Consider the following 24,287-nt stretch of genomic DNA (forward strand, 5'->3'; position numbering starts at 1 on the left):
TATCAAATAGCAGGTAAGCTATTGCTACTTGAGCTTTTTGGGCTGATGTTATCTATAATTTTATTTAGGCATTCATTCATGCATGCATTCATTCATTCTTTCACTGGGTGCCTATTATGTTGGGGATTGTATGCAGCACAGTGGGGAAAGCAAAGATGATGCCTATGAAAATTTATAGTCTCATGGCCTTTATATAAAAATTCTTAGATATGGCCTTTACTGTACTATACGTTGGTCCCTTAACTATTTACATCCAAAAGGTTTAAATACTGTTGTTATTATCAGATTTTTAATTTGCATGTTTAGTGTTCTATATATTGAATGTAATGCTAATACCTTTAAATAGATTATAATCCCTAAAAGATAACATTTTAAATATTACAAATATAAATATAAAATATTATAATAGACAGAACTTTATCAAATACTTTTTATGGATTTAATACTGCTTTTTAATCCTATCACCCTCTTTCCTTTCATCTGATTCCTTCTTTATTTGGGAGGGGAGATGGGAAAAGACAATTGACATTTAGTAGTGAAAATCCAGTTGAATAGAAAACCCAACAGAGGCCTTTTGGTTTCTACCTAGTTTCTAGTTCTATAAAATGCAAAGTTAGGAGCCACAGGAGATGAAGGTGGAGAGATATGCAGGTGCCTACTATTAAGTACCTTCATCTTATATATGCCATGCTAAGGAACTATACATGAGGTAGGATCCATTAAAGGGTTTTAAGTGAGGAAATGAAAGCTTAGGTCTGTTGAGAAAAACAAACAACAACAACAACAACAAACATTTCAGGTAAAGAGAAGGGACTAGAGTCTGTGAGACCAGACAATTAACAGTAATTAGGATGAAGTACAGTGAGGGCCTCAACTGAAATAGGAGCTGTGAAGCTGTGAGTAACATCAAGAAAGATGGATTCCAGAGACTTTTGGAAAGTGGAATGGATTTTTAGAAGGTGGAATTTGGGGTCTGCCTAGAATGGAATTGGGTGCTATTAAGGAAAAAGAGAAGTTTAGGATGAATCTCAAGATTTTTGTTTGATGACCTGGGTAGTGCTATTCATGGAGGAAAGGATTATTTGGCTATTCTGAGGTCAGGGAGAAGGTGAGCATGGGAGATAAAGAAGATATAATTTAGTTGAGCTTAAAACATAAATTTACTTTGCTTTGAGAAACCATGGTGTGATGCTGTGACCTGAAAGAGTAAAAATTATGGTAAGTCTACCATGCTGAAGCAGGCTAAGGAGAAGTGAATTTTATGGGAGAATATTGATTAAGGAATTCTAATGGAAAATAGAAAATTTAGACTCTGGTATTTTTTTCTTAGAATCCTATTTGCCAAATTTTCCTTAATGACAGCTTTCCCCCATTCTGATATCCAAAAGCTAGACTGGCTTGTTCAAATGTTTTAACTGTATGATGTGTCTCAGAGTCCTCAGGAAGCAGCTACTTTAAGGAGTTCTTTATGTGAGGAGGCAGTATGGAAATGAAGGCAAGTTCAAGTATTAGCTATAAAAATTGCTAGTTAAATAACCTTGTACAAATTATTTATCTTTTTAGTTTCCATTTTCTCACTTCTAACAGAGGGTTGAACCAGATGATCTCTGAAAAGCTTTTTAACCATAAAAATCCTATGATTTTTTGACCCTATGAATGGAATGACTACACCTATAGGATTACCATCTTTGGAAACTTTAACAAACAAACTTCCAATGATACCTGGTGATTGAACACGTGTTTTTCCTTGTTTCCTCCTAGTAAAGAACTAAAATTATAAATAATAGACTAAAAAATAAAAGTCTAAAAGAAATGAATTCACCAGCATAAGGAAGAGGAAGCAGCTTATGAAAGACCTACAATTTTTGGAAGATGTAAAGGGGATGGAGGAATTATTAGAACTGAGAAAGCTAAATACAGGTGCCTGGAACTATTATGCCAGGAAGAAAACAAGCCAGTTCATGCTCCAGAACTGGCTCAAGAATTGGAAGACAATAGCTGAAGTAAAAATAAATTAAATTACTGTACTCAGAGAGATAGGAAAGATAGTACTTCCATGAAACATGACAGGTGATAAAAAGAATAATCAGAGAATACGTATTCTTATAATACTGATGAAATAACTTTAATAGAAGAATCAAAATTTTCCTGAAAATAGAGCAAAAAATGAGATAAATGGAAAATGGAGAAAAAAGATAAAATCAGACAAATAATGTAACAAGCCCCAAATCTGATTAATAGTTTCAGAAAACAGGGGAGAGCAAAGAAAATTATAGGGAAGGAATGGCCATAAAATTATAGGGAAGGAATAGTCATAAAATTATAAAAATTTTCAGAATTGAAGGACATTAGTTTCTAGTTTGAGAGAGTCTGCTGGGTACCCATAAAACATGGAAAGCAAATCTATGTCCAGATCCATAACTGGAAAATTTTTGACTACCAGCAATATATACATAATAGAAGCTTGTAGTTAGAAAATATAGACCTTACACTTTGGCTTAAGAATGACATTAGTATCTTAGTTCTTAATGGCTACATTCAAAGCTGACAGATGGGGCTTTAAAATTCTGAGGGAAAATCACTTTTAACTTGTAATTCTATACCTAATCAAACTATTAACCAGGTGTGAGGGCAGGAAAAAGACATTTTTGACAACTGATCCTCAAACTTTACCTTCCATTGTTGCTTTCTCAGGAATCTTTTGGGAGGATGTGCTACATCCAAATGAGCAGAAACTGAGAAGGAAAGGGGAAGACAGAGGATACAGGAAATAGGTGATGATATGAGGTGAGAAAGGTCAAGGGAATTACCTGGACAATATCTGTGCATTGGTCTTACGAGTAACCAGTCCTTAGTTGGGCAGGAAGATGAAAAACTCCAGAAATGGATATTTTCAGAAGGAAGAATTAGAATTGATAGAATGCTTTATTTTAAGGTGTGAAATATATTCAGACAGGTCTAACATTTCTGTTGTAGAGGCTTGGAATAGGGTCAAAGTGGAAATATTAACTGTAGGAAGGATACATTGTAACTCAAGGAAGGAAAGGTATTAAAAATATACTAGCTGGCTGAATATTGGGAAGATGCAAGGAAGGAAAGTGGGTGTTAAAAGAGAGCTAAATCTTTATCTTTAATGATAGGAAAGTAATAGATTGTCTAAAACTTACAAATAAAAATTAAGAATAAAATTATATTATGTAGGGATAAAAAGATAAACACTAGAAATAAGTTTGATAGGGAATTGCAAAGGTTGGGATATGGGCTGCCATTTCTTTTTAAATCTTGTACTATTTAGTAAACTATATAGATGTCCTATTTTGGAAACAATGAGAGATTACTATTTTAAAATTTAGAAGATTAGGAATAGAAGTATTTTGAGTTTTGATTTTTTTCATATAGAAGAGTAATTCTTGATGAAGTATACATATTTTATTTATCTGGAGGAACTAGTTTATACCCTGGTATTGCTGACATTTGGCCATTCTGTTTCTTGAAAATAACTATTATTTAGAGGGGTTTCCTCCCATCCCTACAAGGTACACATACTGTTTGCATGGTGAAAGTTATGGTGAGAAATCTTAAAATTTTTGCTACAATTCTCAGACCTTAAGTATATGTTCCAAATAAAAGACAGTAAGTGTTAATGAGGGCTTAGGAGAAATAGAAACACGATGGGTAAACTTCCATTTGACTTAGTAGATATAGTTGTATAAGACAAATTAAACATAGTTTATTTGTTAAACAAAGAATAGGGTCCCCTTATTTCAGGTAGTCTAAATACTTAGGATTTTTTCCTATCAAAAACTTCACATGGCTACTTCATGCCTTCTTATGGAATGCTTTTAACTGTTCACTGACTCATTACCTATTCATCTATAGCTAATATAAAACCACTTTTGCTGTAGTTTACAAAAATATGGAGGTTATGTGAGTCAGTGCACGCAGTTCAGAATTTATGTTATCTTTCAATAATCAAAATATGCTTTGCCAAAAATCCAATATGAGTGTGCTCAAAATATCAAGTGTCTTTTGAAGTTTTTAAATAAAAATCTCCAACAACAAAACAATAAACAACCCCCCCCCGAACATGTCTTGTAAATGAAAAGGTTTAGCAGACATCCTGAAAACTCCTTGAAAGAATTTTTAGAACATAAGAGAAGCCAAAACAGAGAGTGAGGTAGAAAAAGGGAATTTCTCCCCCCCCCCTTTTTTTTTTGAACCAAGGGCATTTGGTGTTGAGAGAGGGAAGAGAGAAGAAATGAAGAAAGAACATGATTTGTCTCAAAGATTTATTTTATAATTGATTATAGCTTATAAAGGTTTTCATTGATGGTTGTATGGGAAGAAGAATTCTAAGTTTCAATGCTGACACTTTGAAGAGTTGCCCTGTTGTTGCAGCTGCTTGGGCAGCTTTGCTCAAACATCAATGGTGCATTGTGGCAGCTTGCTCTGCTTCCCTGTTTCTGATGGACATTCTCCAGGCAGTGAAGGGCAAAGGGGCTGGCAATGCTGGTAACTGGTATAATAGAAGTTGTTGGACCAGTTTGGAGTGTATGTATGTGAACTGACACTTAATGACAGCTTGTGTATTATGGTCAGTCTAAGTTCAGGGTCAGAAAGTACTTTCTGGTCAATTAATAGAGGTGGGGACTTATATATTCTATATGTATACACTATTCCATATAAATATATACACACACATATATATAGCTAAAATATAAATAGATAGATATAGATGTCTCTCTTTTTTTGGCATAGAGTGCATATTATTTAGTTTTTAGGTAGTGGTTGGTAGAAGGGGCTCTTTGTAGCCTAAAAAAAGTTCAGTAGATACTCAGGTATAAGTAAACTGAAATATTTCAATCATAAATAATTATCTTTCAGTGTTCATTATACTTAGTTATTGATCTTTTAGGTTATCTTAATTAAACATTTTCTGCTATTTGTGAAAATCTTTTCCATTTTTTCAGCTCTTTTCTGTATGTCCAATAACACTCAAAGTTATTCTTTTAGAATCATAAACTTTTATAAGGGATAGGGAAAGTCACCTCATACTAAATAGATAGGGCCATTACTTGGAAGAATATGGCATAATTTTAAGAGGTGATACAGAGAAGGAAGAATTGATGAACATGTACTTTTTTTTAATAGTTTTTCTGCTAAGAGGAAAAATCTTTAAATTGGAAGAAGGAAATAGAAATTAATGATTGAATTGGTTACTAAGAGGCTATTTTGGTAAATTAAAATTAAAGTCCTTAGGGTTTGGCAAATTCTATTCCAGAATGATAGTACTGACCATAATTTTTTGGGGAAAAAAAAGACCCTGCACATTTATATAATGTGTTTTTCAAAGTGTTGTTAACATATATTTTCACTCGATCCTTATAGTGATCCTGAGAAGTAGCCACTACTACTTTGAATAGTAGACACTAGGTCATACCTTTTTATTAACTCTCATTTATTATTCACTATACGTAAAAAGACACTGTTATCTCCACTTATAGCCATTGTTAACTGAAATTAAATAAATTTTTCAACTCATAGCTATCCATCAAAGCACTGGGAATCCAAATCAAAGGATTTTTCTCCAAAGGCTATGCTTTTTATACTGAAATTCATGAATTCTAGATATGATCACATTTGGAGAGTTGGAAGGTATAAAATACCAGATATAAGGAATTGTGTAAAATCTTAAGATAAAATAAAGATGAATTCTGTAATCTACAGAGTAAACTTTATCTCTGGAAAAATTCTGGAAGTGAATTAATCATCCATGTCAATTAAATATCGTTAAATGCTTTAAACAGTTAATTAAAAGACAGAGGTAGTCAGACTAGATGAAAAATAAACAACTATATGCTGTTTATAAGATTACTATATTAAATGGAGAAACAGACATAGATTAAAAATTAAAGGATGGGAAAAGATATACCAAACAAGCATTAATCATAAGAAAGCTGGAGTAGCTATATTAATAACAGAAAAAAAATGCATTTCAGGACAAAGAATATTGCCATAGATAAAGAGGATATACGTATCCTAAAAATGTATGTGTCTAATAACAACTTCAAAATAAAAGAAGGAAAAAACTAATAAAAATGAGAGAAAAATGGATAATTATACTTGGAGATTTAAACACATTTCTCAGTAATTGATTGAATAAATATAGAAAAATCCCAGTAAAAATGTAAAAGACTTAAATAACACTATCAACCAATTTGGTTTAATCACCATTTATAGAATCTTACATCCTGCAGTAGCAAAATACACATTCTTTTGAGGTACACATGGAACATTCACCAAGATGATCACATATTGGGCCTTAAAGCAAGTCTTAACAAATTTTAAATGATACAAATATACTGTTTATACAGAACAGAACTAATTTAAAAATAAAGAGCATAGAGAAGGGTGGGAAGGGCTGAGATGGTAGAGTAGTAGGAGGACCCTATGCTTGCCTTGTCCCTCAAACACAACTAGATAAATATCAAATCATTCTGAATACTCAAGAAATCAATTCGAGGACTGACAGAGCAAACCGCACAACTAGAGAGAGAGAAGAGGCCACATCATAGAGGGTAGGAGGTGTGGAGGCATGGTTTGGGAGAGAAATGGATTGCAAGTGCTGCAGAGAGGAGGAAGCCCTCATTGCAGAGAGACATGCAGGAGAGACAGAGAGAGAGAGAGAGAGAGAGAGAGGAGCACCCAGGGAATTGCACAAGGAAAACACTTTCTCAAAACCATTGACTTGGAAAATGAGAGGGACTGATTTTTGAGAGTTTTTAAAACCATCAGGGCTCAAAGACTGAAGTTTTGGAAGTCCATGCCATGGCTGATGCAGAGCCCTGAGTGCACTGCAGTGCTCCTGTGCAGAAGAAGGGCAGATAGCCTGAGGGCAGATGGCATGATCTGAGGATCCCCTGGGATGCACTGGGAGAAAAGGTTTCCCCTTCTTGAAGTGCACCTGGGAGAGGTGGTTTTGTCTCTCTTGGGACAAAAGAGCTGGCAGGCCCCATTTCCCTCCCTCGCCCCTTACTACAAACTAACCTCAGTAAGCAGCACAGCACCAACAGTGGCAGCCTAAACTGTTTACATCAAGCCTGGCCACCCTGCACTCTGCTGGTGCTGCTTTTCTGGGCAAGTGTACCTGAGAACCAGGGCGCTGGGCTCTGTCCCAGAAGACCAACACAAACACCTCCCCTCCTCTTCAGGCACCATGTCTACTGACCATAGAGTTCTGAAAGGCTTCAGCTCTACTAGAAATGGCATCAGGTCTCGTTTAACAGCAGACCAGAGTACATCTAGTTAAAACTCACCACAATGGCCAAAGTCCAAACACTGCCACTGCAGGTGAGGAGAAACTGCAGAGGACTGATCTGAGGAAAAGAGCAACCAAAACACAACAGCAGAATGCACACAGCATACACCAGAGACAATTCCTAAAGCACCAAGCCCTGAAAAGTATATGACCTCCTTCATAAAACCATTACTCTCAGGAACAGGAAAGTTAACAGGCTTTCCTAACACACAGAAGAAGACAGAAACTTAGACAAAATGCCAAGACAGAGGAATTCACCCCAAAAGGAAGAACAAGAAAAGGTCATGGCCAAGGATCTAATTGAAACAGATATAACTAATATGCCTAGTCCAGAATTTAAAGCAACAATCATAAGGATAGTAGGTGGGCTTGAGAAAAGCATAGAAAACATCAGCGGAATCCCTTACCACAGAGATAAAGAACCTAAAAACTAGTCATGCCAAAACGAAAATTATAATAACCAAGATGCAAAACCAACTGGATTTAATGACAGTGAAAAAGTGATACAGAAGATAAAATTATGGAGAATAATGAAACTGAAAGGAAGAGGGAAGGAAAAATATTAGAATGTAGACTTAGGAAACTCAGTGACTACATGAAGCACAATAATATTCATATTGTAGGAGTCCCAGAAAAAGAAGAGATAGAAAAGGGGGCAGAAGGTTTATTTGAGCAAATTATAGATGATAACTTCCCTAATCTGGAGAAGGAAACAGACATCCAAATCTAGGAGGCACAGAGAACTCCCATCAAAATCAACAAAGGCAGGCCAACACCAAGATATATTGTAGTTAAGTTTGCAAAATATAGAGATAAAGAAAAAAAATCTAAAAGCAGCAAGACAAAAGCAGTACTGAACTTACAAGGGAAAACAAGTAAGGTTAGCAGCAGATCTATCCACAGAAACCACAGGCCAGAATAAAGTGGCATGATATACTCAATGTACTGAATGGGAAAAATATGCTGCAAGAATACTCTATCCAACCAGGCTATCATTCAGAATAGGAGAGATAAAGAGTTTCCCAGACAAACAAAAACTAAAGGAGTTCGTGACCACTAAATCAGCCCTGAAAGAGATATTAAAGGGGACTCTTTGAGTGGGAAAGAAAGACCAAAAGTGAAAAAGACTAGAAAGAAACAGAAAATCTCCAGAAACAATGACAAAACAAGTAATAAAATGGTGCTAAATTCATATCTGTCAATAATCACTCTACATGTAAATGGACTAAATGTTCCAATCAAAAGACATAGGGTATTAAAATGGATAAAAAGAAAAAAAAAACAAGACCTATCTATATGCTGCCTCCGAGAGATTTAGTTTAGACCTAAAGACACCTGCATATCGAAAGCAAGGGATGGAGAACCATTTATCATGGTAGTGGATATCAAAAGAAGGCCAGAATAGCAATACCTGTATCAGACAAACTAGATCTTAAAGCAAAGACTGTAATAAAAAATGAAGAAGGGCACTATATCATAATAAAGGGGTATATCAAACAAGAAGATTTAACAATTTTAAACATTTATTCTATCAACTTGGAAACACCCAAATATATAAAACAATAACAAACAGGAAGGAAGTCATTGATAATAAAACAATAATAGGGAACTTTAATACCCCACTTATATCGATGGACAGATCATCTAAGCAGAAAATTAACAAGGAAACAATGGCTTTGAATGACACAGTGAACCAGATGGACTTAACAGATATATTCAGAACATTTTATACTAAAGCAGCAGGATACACATTCTTTTCAAGTGCCCATGGGACATTCTCCAGAACAGATCACACACCAGATCAAATATTAGGCCTCAACAAGTACAGAAAGATTGAGATCATACCATGCATATATATTTTTTTTTTTTACCACAATGCTGTGAAACTTGAAGTCAACCACAAGAAAAAATTTACATCCTGCTAAATGAAGAATGAATGAGTCAATCAGGAAACTAAAGAAGAAATTAAAAAAAGAGGAAACAAATGAAAATGAAAACATGATGGCCCAAAACTTTTGGGATATAGCACAAGCAGTCATATTGGGAAGTATATAGCAATATAGGCCTACCTCAAGAAGGAAGAAAAATCTCAAATACATAGCCTAACTGTATACCAAAAGGAGCTAGAAAAATAACAAATGAAGCCTAAAGTCAGCAGAAGAAGGGAAATTATAAAGATTAGAGCAAAAAGGGGCGCCTGGGTGGCTCAGTGGGTTAAAGCCTCTGCCTTCGGCTCAGGTCATGATCCTAGGGTCCTGGGATCGAGCCCCACGTCGGGCTCTCTGCTCAAGCAGGGAGCCTGCTTCCTCCTCTCTCTCTCTGCCTGCCTCTCTGCCTACTTGTGATCTCTCTCTGTCAAATAAATAAATAAAATCTTAAAAAAAAAAAAAGATTAGAGCAAAAATAAATGATATAGAAACAAACAGAGAACCCCCATAGAACAGATCAATGAAACAAGGAGCTGGTTCTTTGAAAAATTAATAAAATTGTTAAGTCCTTAGACATACTTATCAAATAAAGGACCCAAATAAATAAAATCATGAATGAGATAGGAGAGATTACAACTAATGCCATAGAAATACAAACAATTATAGGAGAATATTATGAAAAAATTATATGTCAACAAATTGGGCAATGTGGAAGAAATGGGTAAGTTCCTAGGAACATATAAACTACCAAAACTGAAACAGGAGTAAATAGAATACTTGAACAGACCAACAACCAGCAAAGAAATCAAATCGGTAATCAAAAATTTCCAACAAACAAAAGTCCAGGGCCATATGGCTTCATAGGGGAATTCTGCCAAACATTTAAAGAAGTGTTAACACCTATTATTCTCAAACTGTTCCCAAAAAAAAAAAAAAAAAAGAAAAAGAAAAAAGAAGTGGAAGGAAAACTACCAAACTCATTCTATGAGGTCAGCATTACTTTGATTCCAAAACCAGAGAAAGACCCCATTAAAAAAGAAAATTACAGGCCAGTATCCTTGATGAATATGGATGCAAAAATTCTCAACAAATACTAACAAATCATATCCAACAGCACATTAAAAAATCATTCACTATGATCAAGTGGGATTTATTCCTGGGTTGCAAGGGTGGCTCAATATTTGCAAATCAATCAGTTGTGATAAACCACATCAATAAAAACTATATACACCAGATCAATAAGAACGATATGATCCTCCCAACACATACAGAAAAAGCATTTGACAAAGTATAGAATCTATTCTTGAAAAAAACCCTCTACAAAGTAGGGATAGAGGGAACATATTTGAACATCACAAAGGCCATATATGAAGGACCTACAGCCAATATAATTCTCAGTCAGAAAAACTGAGAGCTTTTCCTCTATGTTGAGGAACAAGACAGGGATGTCCACTCTCACCACTATTATTTATCCCAGTACTGCAAGTCCCAGCCCCAGCAATCAGACAACAAAAAGAAATAAAAGTCATCCGGATTGACAAGGAAGAAGTCAAACTTTCACTATTTGCAGATGACGTGATACTCCATAGAAAACTGAAAGACTCCACTAAAAAATTGCTAGAACTGATACGTGAATTCAGTTAAGTAGCAGGATACAAAATCAACGTGCAGAAATCTGTGGCATTTCTACACCAATAATGAAGGAGCAGAAAGATAAATCAAGAAATCAATCCCATTTTACAATTGCACCAAAAACCATAAGAGAGCTAGGAATAAACCCAACCAAACCCATAAAACATCTGTACTCTGAAAACTATAGAACACTTATGACACAAAGAAATCAAAAAACATCCCTTGCTCATGGGTTGGAAGAACAAATATTGTTAAAATGTCTCTATTAACCAAAGCAATCTACACATTTGACATATTGCAGTCCCTATCAAAATACCACCAGCATTTTTCACAGAGCTAGGACAAACAATCCTAAAAATTGTGTAGAACCACAAAAGACCCTAAATAGCCAAAGCAATCTTGAAAAGAAAGGCAAAGCTGGAAGCATCACATCCAGACTTCATGCTGTATGACAAAGCTTTAGTGATTAATACAGTATGGTACTGGCATAAGAACAGACACAGAGATCAATGGAACAAAATGAAAAACCCAGAAATGGACTCACAACTATATGGTCAACTAATTTTCAACAAAGCAGAGAAGACTATCCAGTGGGAAAAAGTCTCTTCAACAAATAGTGTTGGAAAAAACAGACAGCTATATGCAAAAGAATGAAACTAGACCACTTTCTTACATCAAACACACAAATAACTTCAAAATGGATGAATAGGAAACTGTCAAAATCCTAGAGAAGAACATAGGCATCAACCTCTTTGACATTGGCCATAGCAACTTCTTACTACACATGCCTCCAGAGGCAAGGGAAATAATCAACAAAACTAGAAGGCAACCTACGGAATGGGAGAAGATACTTGCAAATGACAAATCTGATAAAGGCTTACTATCAAAATCTATAAAGAACATAAAGACCTCTTTCATCCAATAAGTAAGCAGATAAACAATGTATAAAATGTGAACAAAATATTTGTCTTCCTATGGTTTTGGATTGACTTTAGCTTTCTGTTGTTCTAATTGAATTTTGTAGTAGCTTTTAGCTTTCATTTTATTACCATTCTTTTATTATTACTCGTTTCTGTAGATAAAACTATGTAGTGATATTCTAGCCATATGTCCATATTAGTTGACATATTATCATAATCTTTAATCAGAACTAGCATCCATACATAAAAATTTTGTTGAAAAGTTCCCTAAATTTATATGCCAATTAGCCTATGTTTGTGAGATAGTACATGCTTGAATATTTATGGCAGGGATTATAGAAAGTGAAATAAAATTCAAGAAATGATTGTGAGATGTAGAGGATCAGTCATGTAAATTCACATATTCACTGTCTTAATTTGTAAAATGTATTAATAATTGTCCTTGCATAAATTGTTTGTTAATGAAACATTTTTTTATTTCTAAGAGAGGATGGAAGAGAGCTTAGTTCATTCATTCACTTATTTAATCATATATTTGCCAAATTCCATAGATAATCCCAAATAAGATATCTGACTGTAAGTCAGTGAGTTCCTTGTTTTATCAAGGAAGAAAAAAACTTTGGGGGAAACTTTGGATGCAATAGACAAATGTTTACTTATCTAACTTGGTAATTTAGGAACATATGTATAATTAAAAATAATGTCACATAAAGTGATATTATAATCTACTCATATTATTTGTTCAATTCTAATTTTATGGAAGTTTCATTCAGATTCTTCACATTTTTAAAATTAGCATCTTTTTGAAAGTTTTCTTAAGTCTATCTTCAGTTTTACTTAAGTTTAGTTATAGTATATTTTAAATCCAGGTTTGATGGTATCACTTAAAATGTCATCATAAGACACAAATGACATTTGCATAACCCTAGGGGATTTTTTTATAACACTGTCTCTCAAGTGTATATCATGACCTCTATAAAGTAACAGTATAATTCTTTGCTTTTCTAAGTGATGTTTGAAAGTCTTATTTACAATGACATCTAATACAGTTGTGAATTAAATTGCCAGGAAGAAACACTAAAAATGCATTAACTTTTTTGTCTCTATTTTTAACTATTCTATCAGAATGAACTGTAAGACCATCCAAAACTAATACTGATTGAGGTCATTTCTAACTAGTATATCTTTCCCAAATAGTACTTTGTTAATTGGGAATGTGTTTTATAATATGAAACCTCTCTTCTGAGAAATAACATTGAGTAAACAGTTTGCCTTGTATCCTGATATATTTAGTCAATACTTCCTATTTGTCCAGATGCTAGAGGAATAAAAGTAATCACCAAATCCTCCCTGTCCTCAGAGAATATATGGTGTAGAGGGAGAGGCAGGTAGGTCATCAGATATTTTTAATACTGTACAATAATTGCTATTGAAGCAAATTACTACAGAGAGGTATAGAGCCATATAGGATGGGTACCTAACCCAAGTCAGGAAGGGCTTCTTGTACGACATGCTGAGCGAAATGGTCCTGGAAAGGTGAGTAGATATTAGCCAGAGGAGGAAATGTTAAGGGTATTGTAGGAAGAAGAAATAGCTTGTTCAAAAGCTTGGAAATGAAAAAAAAAAAAAAAAAAAGATAAAAAAAAACCCAGACTGTGTGGCAGGCTCATGGGTGTGCAGACTCTTCATTGTGACTGGAGTGAGGTTGCAGGTGAGAATGTGTGAACATGTGAAAGATGAAGTTATAGAAGTAAGCTAGAACATGCATGGATTACTATAAATCCCCTTTTAGATACAAGTCTTTAATATATATATTTTTTGTAGATCATCCAAAATTACTATTTTAAGACAGGTGTTTAAGAAATGCTCAATTAAAATGTAAATAAAAATTGGAAAGTTGTCACATCTTTATAAACAAAGGACAGATTATTGGTTTTACTTCCTATGTGTGTGAGCAAAGACTGATGAATGACCTTTCACAGTAGTCCTTAATACTTAAATTCTGTGATAGTAACAGTTGTTGAGTTCAATTCATTTTCTGAAGCTTATGCCTACTTTGAAATGTACACAGTAATAGTCATCTCAACATTTGGTTTAATTCAGCCAAGATTATTTATTTTATCTGAAATAACAGACACTTCTGTTGGGATATTATTACAGTTATCATTATCATTTATCAGTATAAATCATATGAACCCAAGGCCCTGACTTTGGCATAGAATTTAAACCATATTAAGTAGGGTGAAATAGATAAGGTGATTAAGAGTACACTTATCATGATGAGTAATATATAGAATTATTGAATCATTATATTGTATACCTGAACCTAATACAACACTGTATGTTAATTATACTTCAGTAAAAAAAAAAATTAAGGGCTGACTCAGTAACAGGTTTTGTGGGGTCAGGCTCCAGGAACAGGAGCTCAAGGGTATCTAAGTTTAACAATGAAGCAGAGAGGTCCTCAATAAAAGTCCTCTAAAGAACCCAGAAGAGCAGCTTGCAGGGAGAAAGATATAAGTAAGCATGTCGTATATGGACATCATTAAGGACCCAGAGAGAGCTGAATAAGCAGCACCCAGATAAGCAAAAGGATTTTGCCCCTTTCTTTCTAGTTGCCTACGTACCTCCATCACTGATCCTAGAAAAGATGCAGGACAAATAGGAGATGGAAAAAATGAAGAATAACAGCTTCGTATTATTGAAGGCAATGGGGAGGGAAGGTGGGCAAGAAGTTCCCTATATCAAATCTCAGTGACTTGTGTCCATTTAATAAATCCGGTTGCATAATTTTGAAAAATAAAAAAATAACAGGACCTAAGGTAGTTTCAGAATGGACACACTTGTGTTGGGGACTTTTTTTTTTTTTTCCGTCAAACTAATTCAGGAATAAAGACTAATTGGATCAAATAAAAATAATGGATTTTTGTCTGTGTGTGTGTAGATACACTTCAAGTAAAAAGAGAATTGGTATTTGATATTGAAAATTTTATCAGCTGTTAGTAATTATTTGTTTTGTTTATTCCAACATTATGATCTCAATGTTACAGGATTTCTGTTCCCTCAGTACCTTAGGTTCTTGGGCATGCTGCTTCAAAGATGAAGAAGTAGGCCAAAGAGAGGTGGGCAACAAGACAAAGTTTATTGAGTGATAGTGCAAAGCTCCCCAGAGACCTGAAAGTGTTGCCACTTTGGTGTTTTAATATCTAGGGTTCTTATGAGCTCTTTTGCAGAACTATCCTAATATCCTGAGTGTGGGCTCCTTGTGGATTGGCTGCTAAGGCGTGCCAATCAGGGCTTTGATTAGGCACCCTTCCACCTACAGGGTTATTGTTCAAGTGCTGATAGTTTTGGGGACTGACATTTGGAGACTAACTGCCTCAACTTGTGATAATGACCAATGTTTTATGGTTAATTTTTTTGGTCTCAGGATGTTTTGCAGAAGTCTCTTCTGCAGAGGATGCTCTTGTGGTCTTGCCTAAGCTGTAAAACAGGATGCTAGTGCTGTAAGGACTTTGCTGTCCTTACTCTATATCTTCTTGTTAGGGACCCTGGCCATGACTTCCTAACTGTCCAACTCACTCCTAACGATACTATCTCTGGGATCAGGGAATTGCCACAATTCCAGGTAACTGCACAGGCAAGAAGAGTTGTAAATTCCCAATTCCATCATGTGTAAGGCAATTTACATATGAGAGCACGCTCTTTACCACCAGTTAAATCACGGTATGTTTGTATTCTGACATAGGTCTATATTCTTTTTCTTTTCTTTATGCTCTGTTTTTCTGAGTGTTTCCTATGAAATACAATAATTCCACCTTGTATCAGGAAATCCTCAGGATTTAATAAGTAGAGACAGAAGATATAGTCTGTACTCTTGAGTATGTTTCTTCTAAGGCAATTTTAGTTGCAATATGTATAGAGTGAGCAAACTCAGCAGGAGAAGAGTAGTAGGTAGATTCTCCATGTTACATTTTTCCACTACCTGTCTATAGAACAGCTCCCTGTCTTTTTTTCGCCCAAAGCAGAACCTCTTACAGTGTTCCATTTGTGAGTAGAAATAAGTTTAGTAATTATTCAAACATTATATCAATACTGCAGTAGAAAAAAATGAAGAAAAGAATTGATGAAAAGTAATACCAAGGAGTAGGAAAGTACCTATTGGTTTTTAAAGAACCCCCATGTCGTATCTACGATCTTCTTTGTTCTTGGTTCTGCTACCATAGCCTCTTGGCTTCCCATTTTGCAGTATATTTAAAGAATTCATGGTACTGTGACTGAAGTGTGTGGCTCTTAGAAGGTGGGAATTTACATTAGGATTTGTATCATCAAGTGCCACACACATGCATGAGTTTGCTATAAAAATAAAACTAACATTTGGAAAGAAAATCTTCTGAAATTAGGTCTATGATGTGATATTCTGTTCTGCTTGTTTGAGCTATTGCTCAAGAGAAGATCCTTTCCAGATACCATACAAGCCATTCTGTAGCAAGGAACCCCACTTTTATATAGACTAGACTAGACTGTGCATCTAAGTTTTATTACTGAATAGATCCATTGAATGTGATTGCGTCTGGTGCTTTCTTTCAGTGTTTCATAACAAGGTATTTGGATGAAGCACATTTCTTAGTCACAGATAAATGCAAGGAGGATTGTTTATGATGTGAATGGGTTGCTACTGAAAGTGTCTCAATTAATTACTTAGTTTTTTAATGTTCAATAAAGATCTGTCTTCCCTGAATCACCTGTCCTAACTCAGACTTAGGGTTTTTGTTCTTTTATAAGAATTTCCTTCATTTGTTGCCTGTGGACCTAGCAATTTATCAAGGGGCCCATGAATTTCAGTAGTTTTAGAGAAAAAGAAAAGCAATGAAATAAATTTGTTCACATTCATTTCACAACATAAGAAATTATATTTTCACGAGCTTTTGTATACATTCACATATTATATATTTTTCACATATTCATATTGCAAAGAGTTTCTCTCAACTAATAATGGGATACAGTATATGACATATCTTGGCTAAGATGTCTTTATGAAACTTTCAGATTGTTGTTACTTTTCTGTTATATTCCCAGTTCACAAAAATATATCAGTCGTTAAAAATAATAGTTAAAAATAGGTTCATTGAAATAAAGGATAGGTGAAATTTTTAATTAATTCATAATAATATTATAAATATAGTGAATATTCTGGAAAAATGTTAAATGTATATTTGGTATATGCTGGTAAAAGTGAACATGCCGGTGTGATGATTTTATTTTTTCTTTTTTTTTCTTTTTTTTTTTAAGATTTTTATTTTTTATTTATTTGACAGAGAGAGATCACAAGTAGATAGAGAGGCAGGCAGAGAGAGAGAGAGGTAAGCAGGCTCCCTGCTGAGCAGAGAGCCCGATGTGGGACTCGATCCCAGGACCCCGAGATCATGACCTGAGCCGAAGGCAGCGGCTCAACCCACTGAGCCACCCAGGCGCCCCCGGTGTGATGATTTTAGACAATTACTTTAAAATTACAAGTAGAAAAGCCTAGTGATGAGTATCAGCAGTCTTCTCCTCCTAGTTCCTAGTACTGTCCCTCTCAAACTTTGTCAGATAATCAAAGGAATTATTGAAACTTTTTTGTCCTTTTTAATGCTTTCTGGTACAAAACTTGATGACTTTTGTTGCCAAGGGTGAAAAGATCAAAACTACAGAAGCTTAAATCAGAACTGTAGTCCTCAAAGCAAAAACAGATACAAGTAATATACACGATTGCTTTGAAACCTGGTAAATCAATCTTAAAGCTAGTGGCAAATATGCTTCAAGACAAAGAAGAAACTGTTGATAAGATACCTTTATCAAACCACATTGTTTGATTTTGGATTACACCAACACATTAATGCATTGTGGAAAAATAGATATCGTCTAATGTATGTGCTAGCAGATAATTAAATTTCAAGTTGGAAGGTCTAAATCAGCTCTTGGCATTTGTGCCAAGAATATCTGAGGGAGAAGTGCATGATGACTTTTTGTTCTGCTTATCGCTAAAACCCCATACTCTACAATAGAGATTTGTGTTTGTTTTTAATAATGATTTTCTGAGCTGTGATGTGGACTGGAAGTGTCATTGTTAGAGTATGGGATAGGGAATCTTGCTCATAGCAAGGTGAAGTTTTGTTATACATGAATCAAAATGGTTTCTCTTGAAAGCTAATTCATAAGCTACCTTGGCAAGCATGAATAAAGGAGAGAAATAATTCTTCATAATACTTAAAATGCCTATAAAGACTATTCATATAATTGCAAGTAGCATCATTAAGCTATATGTATCAGTTCTTAAATAGCCTTAACTTACTGATTTAAAATCAACATGATTTTTAGTTAAGATAAGAAAGCAGAACTTTTTTTTAGAACACAAACCCTGGTGCTAGTTTCTTCTTTACAAATTTAGTTTTAGAAATGTATAATTTCTTTGTATTTTTTAGTGGATGTAAATATTATTTGTTCAATTCAAATGACAATAACTGTGGTTTTACTTATTTAATAGTCTGTTTCTTGTAGAAAATTAAGTTGCTACAAAAAATTATATAGACAAAAGAAAAATTTCTATATATGCATATATAAACGTATACTTATTTTATATATGCATGTATATAAATAGGATTGTATGTTACGTGTTTTGTGGTTGGTTGAAATTTGTTATAGAGAAATAGAGGAAGAATGTTCAAGATGACTAACTGAATGAATGGGATTGATCAGTTCTTCCAGAAAATTCAACCCTGCATTCCGCAGAGCTTTTTGTGACCCTGTATGTGGCATGAAGATACTTCAGTAAGGTAACATCTATCAGAGGAAGCCCAAATATGATTTGCTTCTTTACCCCCATCTTCTGGTATAGCACACTGCTTGCTAAGATTGATGTTGGAAAAATATTCTTCCTTCTTATTCATAGGAACACCATGTCCCTTCTGTTGCACTGACAGGCCTGATACCCATGCAGATCAGCAAGAGTTCTAACAGCAACAGCGCCAACAAATATTTGAATGCATGTTGTGTCACTGTTTTAGGCTCCTTACAGGCATTATTTCATTTAACCCCCATAATATACACATAATATAATCATTATGCCTGTTTTGGAGTTGAAGAAACAGTTTTATAACTTAAAAGTAGGCTGTGTTCTTAATGACTGCTAAATAGTCAACAGCAACAACAAAATGCTATCCCAGGTATGCTTTAAACTTGGCTCTGCCAATTGAGATTTAATCAGTATAGGGTGGGGCTCTGGCATTAGTATGTTTTAAAAGGTTCCAAGTGATTCTTATAGTTAGCCGCAATTTGAAATCACTGATACAGATAATGACCAAAATAACTCATTTTTCACACAATTTTTAGATTTTTGCTTGTTTGTTTATTTATTTGACCGACAGAGATCACAAGTAGGCAGAGAGAGGCAGGCAGAGGGAGAAAGGGGGAAGCAGGCTCCCCGCTGAGCAAAGAGCCCAATGTTAGGCTCGATCCCAGGATCCCGAGACCATGACTGGAACCGAAAACAGAGGCCTAACCCACTGAGCCACCCAGGTGCCCCTTTTTCACACAATTGTAATAAATGCTCCTTAATGTCCACGAACAAGAGTCATTTGGTTTAGCTGTTTTATAAAAAATTTTTTAAATGTTCTTTATTTTTGCCTTTTAGATTAACCTGGTAATGGGACTGAAACACATTAGGCTTTAACTTCTGATTTAAGGTCTGTATCTTAGAGAAAAGTTTTTTCTCACTGGGGAATGAAAGAGGGTAAACCAGCCTGGCTGGCAACAACATGCCAAAGTTCAGTATTACATTATATGAAATCTCTTGGAGAGTAAATCCTGGAAGTAAGGTTTATGAATTCAGGCAGTAGAAGTGATGGAGGAGGGTTAAAAGACAAGTGTGAAGTAAAATTATCTTAAAACTGTTCTGATGTGGTTGATGATCTCTTCTGGTTCCAACTACCTTTTTATATTTCATTTAAGGAAGTTACCAACTCTTTCAGAGAATATATTTCTAGGGTTAAAATATTTGTTTTAAAAATCTAGCACATATAAGATGTGCCGATTCATTGTGATATCATAGAAAATTTGTGAGTCAAGATGTGAAATATTGCTAGCATGAGACTTTATGGATAGAAACACTATTTTCAGATTGAGGCAAGGAAAAGAATGTACATTCCTAGAAAGATGCAGCCAAAAACTGGGAAAACTAGAATTTCTGGAGATAGAAGGTAATGAAAAATTTTCTAAAGGAAATGTCTTCAGTTAATTATTTTCTCCTTTAGTGTTAAAACCAAAAAGTTAGATTTAACTTTGGATTACAACACTTTTGATAAAATATATTGATCTCTATTCTTCTTTGCATAAATTTTTGTTGTTATGCAGTTGTAAAAATGGACTATGGTGATAAAGCATGGGAAAGGTATAGCTTCCTGATGTAGATCTCATAGACATTTTTCAAATGTTCAAAAAAAAGTTGCCTCTTATTGCTGGAATAAACTCTTTGAGAAAAGAAAGAAATCTTTATTTTCATAATCCAGGATGAGTTATTATAGTTTCTTCTCCATAGGAAATAGAGGGAAGGAGACCTTTTACTCTACTAAATATACAATTTTACTGTTAACTGTTCAAATTTTTGCACATAAATTTAAAGGTATGATGACATGAGACAAGGAGAACTGATTTCTCCATAAGGAATTTATAGTCATGTGAAGTTTTTTTGGTCCTAAGTTACAAATCATTTATGTGTTTTGCTAATTATTTCATCAACAAATTATCAACTCCAAATTCCCTCCTCCTGCCAAATGTAAAGAGCTTCTTTAGTAAATTTTAGTAAATCATTTTAGTAAATGATTGGTCATCATTTTCTTTGGCATGAAAATTCTTCCAAAATGATTCTCAGAAAAGCATGCAATCCTGTTTAAAGTATTTGTATTCTCTTTTTCTCTTTTCTATAGAATTGCATAGAATCATTTGGTTCTTTCATCTCCTTGTCTTACCCATGTCATAGTTTTAAACCGTTTTTCAGTTGTGAAGCATGATAAAGTGAACTGAGGACTGGACCTATAATCACAAACTAGAAGTTTGACTTTGACACTATCATTTATTAACTGTAAATATAACTGGCAAATAATTTAATTTTTATGAGCCTCAGTTTTATTCCTGATAAAATGAGAATAGTAGTGTTTATTCATATTGTCATGGTGGGGATCAAGGCAGAGAAAAGAGATGGTAATATGAAATTGCTTTACACATTTTAGGTGGTAGACACATTATAACTTCAAAATAAATGGCAGCTTCTGCAAGAGAAGTTTAGAAGCCCATTGAGTGTAAGGTATTTCTAATTTGATCCGACATTTTTATCTTTTTTGAGTTAATTGCCTTTTCCCTGTTGTGCACCAACATGGTCTTTAACTCTTAAAAAATGCTCATTCATTTTATGGTAGTCTACTTCATACCAATCAGTTTAAATCGTGTTCACTCATTTATGGAATTTTTGAATAAAGGGATCATTTAAGTCAAAATACAGGTTCAGAAATAATAACCAATATTATAAAGAATTGAGTGCTCTATGCTGCCATTTGGTATTTATTAACTTACCCTCGCTGGTGCCAGTCATTGAAAGACTCAGCTCCCCCTGAAATATTTTAAAGCAAAAACTAATATTTGAAGGAAGTGAATTCCTCACACTGATGCTCACAAATTTTCTAAAATGCAAATCTGGTCATGTCACCCTTCTACCTAGAAACATCTTCCCTTTACATTCAAGGTAAACCCAAATCCTTATATTGTCCAAAGGCACTTAACCACAAACTGCTTTGTCAATTTTTTTAATATTTTCTCCTTACTCTGTATCTTACACCTTAGCTTTACCACATTTTTTACCATTTCTCCTAAACATGCTCTGTATTTCCATGCCTCAGAGCACATGATGCTTCCTCTGCCTAAAATACCATTCTCTTCCCTTACTATCCAGTGAAATCCTAAACTTGTAAAACCCAGCTCAAATCCTGCCTCCTCTGTAAAGTCCTCCCTGATTCTCCTGGGAAAATTAAACACCATTTCAGTGTGCTTCCAGAGCACATGCTTCTAGAATAAGAGCCAGTACTTATAAAATGATTTTTGTGTGTCTACTTGACCTAATAGATTATAAGCAGAGGCCCTATCTTGTTGTCTCTTTTTGTCTGCCACCTTGGAGTTTTTGGCACATATCTGTCTCTGAATACGTATTTATTAACTGACTGATTGACTGATTCAGTCAGTGGGTCATTTAGCACTTTGTCAGGCTGTATTTCTTGAAGTAGAAAAAAACCCACAACTTTTAAAAAGCAATCTCCATTGCATAAACTACCTATTAACTTGGGGGAAAGAACAACTTTTTAATATTTTGTTAGTAAAAATCAAACAATAGATTGATAACTGCAGACTTCAGGCAGCATCAGAAAAACATCTATAGCTCAGCAAGATTAAATATTTTAGTTCTTAGCTTTCAGAATAATCATTGAGTCATATGGAAAAATTGCTCTTAAGGACAATGTAGTCCAACTTCCCACTTTTTGAATAAATATCTCCAGTCACTTATACTCTGTGAGCAGTTATGATGTTAAGTTCTTATTTACTTTGAATTGAAATCTGTATCTAGTATTTCCAACCCATTATTTTAGTATTTCCCTTGATACCATGCAAAATAAATCTAATACGAAGTTTTCAAACATTTGAAAACGTTCTACTCTAACTATTCTCCCATAAATAAAAAAGCCGCATAAATAGTAACATTCAATACCCTTGGTTCTTTCAGCCATTCCATGATTCTAGTCTTGTACCCTTCCTTGTCTCCTTTCTTAGAATATTATAGTGATTCTGGGTAATTCTGTATCGCGCTATTGATCATGTCATCTGACCATTGCTGACGAGAGTGGAATTGCTATCTCCCTCATTCTAGATAATGTTATTCTGCTCGCACAGTTTAAGATTTAATCTTTTTTTTTTTTTAATGTTCATATCACACAGTTGAGTCATATTGACCTTACTGGAGATACTATCTCTTCCCATCCAAGGATACAGTAACAGGTCACTGAGATGTTATCTAACAATGATGTCAGAGAAGCAGCCAGTGATCTTTAGTAAAGAGGGAGAATGCAAAAAAAGAAAAAAATATATTAAAAACATAAGGGTGAAAATTGTGTGAACTAAATATAAATATGAGAAAGTTGTTAAAAGCTGTTGAAAAGATTTTGCTGCATTTATATTGCAGTTATGTTAAGTAAATGTTGATAGTATTGATTTTAGAGCTACTGTCTAATTTAAATTTTAAATTAAATTTTAGTATTTCTTTTTAATATAACAACCATGTTGATAGTTTATCAAAACATCTATTTGTATGAAATTTGCGATTTCTCCAAGGTTGGACGAATTCTTTACATAGAGGAGTAAATTTATTTCAGGATGATATACCTCTGATTTTTAATAAAAATTCAAGGAAAAAATATGATTTACGTAGCAAAAAATATATTAAGGAAACTTCACTGGGATGAGTTTAGTCCATTAAACAATTAGTATGTTATTTTTGTTCCTTACTTTGTTAAATACTTAATAATTTACTAAGTATGTGCAGTATATTTACTCATCTGGCTATGTTTGTTTCCGTCTATTTATTTGTGATTTTTTAACTTTCTATTATCAAATCTGTAGAGCCAAGTCATTTTTCTTCTTGTGTTGTACTTGCTCTTATATTTTCTGGAGTTATGCACACAAGGAGCAAGTTTTGTTACTGGAGATTGTTAACTGGGTTTGTGAGCGCCTTCAGAATGCAGGGTGTGTGGTATCCACCTTGCTCTTAACAAATGCATCTTGGATTAGTATGTGCTGGTTAATCAACCTTAAAGCTTACATAAATTTTCTTTGTACGTCTTTGAACCTATGGCATTTATTGTCATACATAGGCTTTAAATGGGAAGTTTAACCCTCAAAAGCTGCTTTTTAAAAAAATACATTTTGACTATAACCTGGTAGTGTGTGACTATGTAAGTGGTAGTGGCACATGTGAGAAATTTCATTGTTTGAATATAGCTAAATTTTCTATAGGTAGAATAATGAAATTAATTATTTAATTGTAATTTTCAGCTCATTTGTGCTGCTTAGATATTAAAATAGAGTTCTCTGTATTAAAATGACAAAGACTAGGGGGTACCTGGGTTGCTCAGTCAGTTAAGCCTCTGACTCTTCATTTCATTCATTTCAGCTCAAGTCACAATCTCAGGGTCATGAGATGGAGCCTTAAGACCAGCTCCCATCCAGCAAGGAGTCTGCTCGTCCCTCTCCCTCTGCCTACGCCCCTCTCCTTCTGCCCATGCCCCTCTTCTTCTGCCCTTCCCCTAGCTCACAGGCATGCAGGCCCCTGTGCTGCTCTTATTCTCTCTCTTTATCTCAAATAAATAAATAACAGCTTTAAAAAGATGGCAAAAAAGAATCGTTTTCTAGTGG

The 24,287-nt window shown here is 34.4% G+C and overlaps 1 protein-coding gene across 10 annotated transcripts in view; it reads left to right on the top strand.

Annotated features, from left to right (window-relative positions):
• The window catches only part of ZBTB20 (zinc finger and BTB domain containing 20), an 813,196-nt gene that overhangs the window by 83,230 nt on the left and 705,679 nt on the right, over positions 1-24,287 (top strand). The window contains exons 1-3 of one of the 10 annotated variants that reach the window (XM_046003200.1): positions 2,733-2,787; positions 19,471-19,522; positions 21,065-21,138. The exons of 7 other annotated variants lie outside the window; for them this stretch is intronic. The gene's annotated coding sequence lies outside the window, so the exon portion shown is untranslated. Of the gene's footprint in view, positions 1-2,732; positions 2,788-19,470; positions 19,523-21,064; positions 21,139-24,287 lie in introns of those variants that run through there. 2 more of the 10 variants (XM_046003199.1, XM_046003198.1) reach the window with 2 other exon arrangements.

Source organism: Meles meles, chromosome 4 (assembly GCF_922984935.1).
Source record: "Meles meles chromosome 4, mMelMel3.1 paternal haplotype, whole genome shotgun sequence".
Taxonomy (NCBI): Eukaryota; Metazoa; Chordata; class Mammalia; order Carnivora; family Mustelidae; genus Meles; species Meles meles.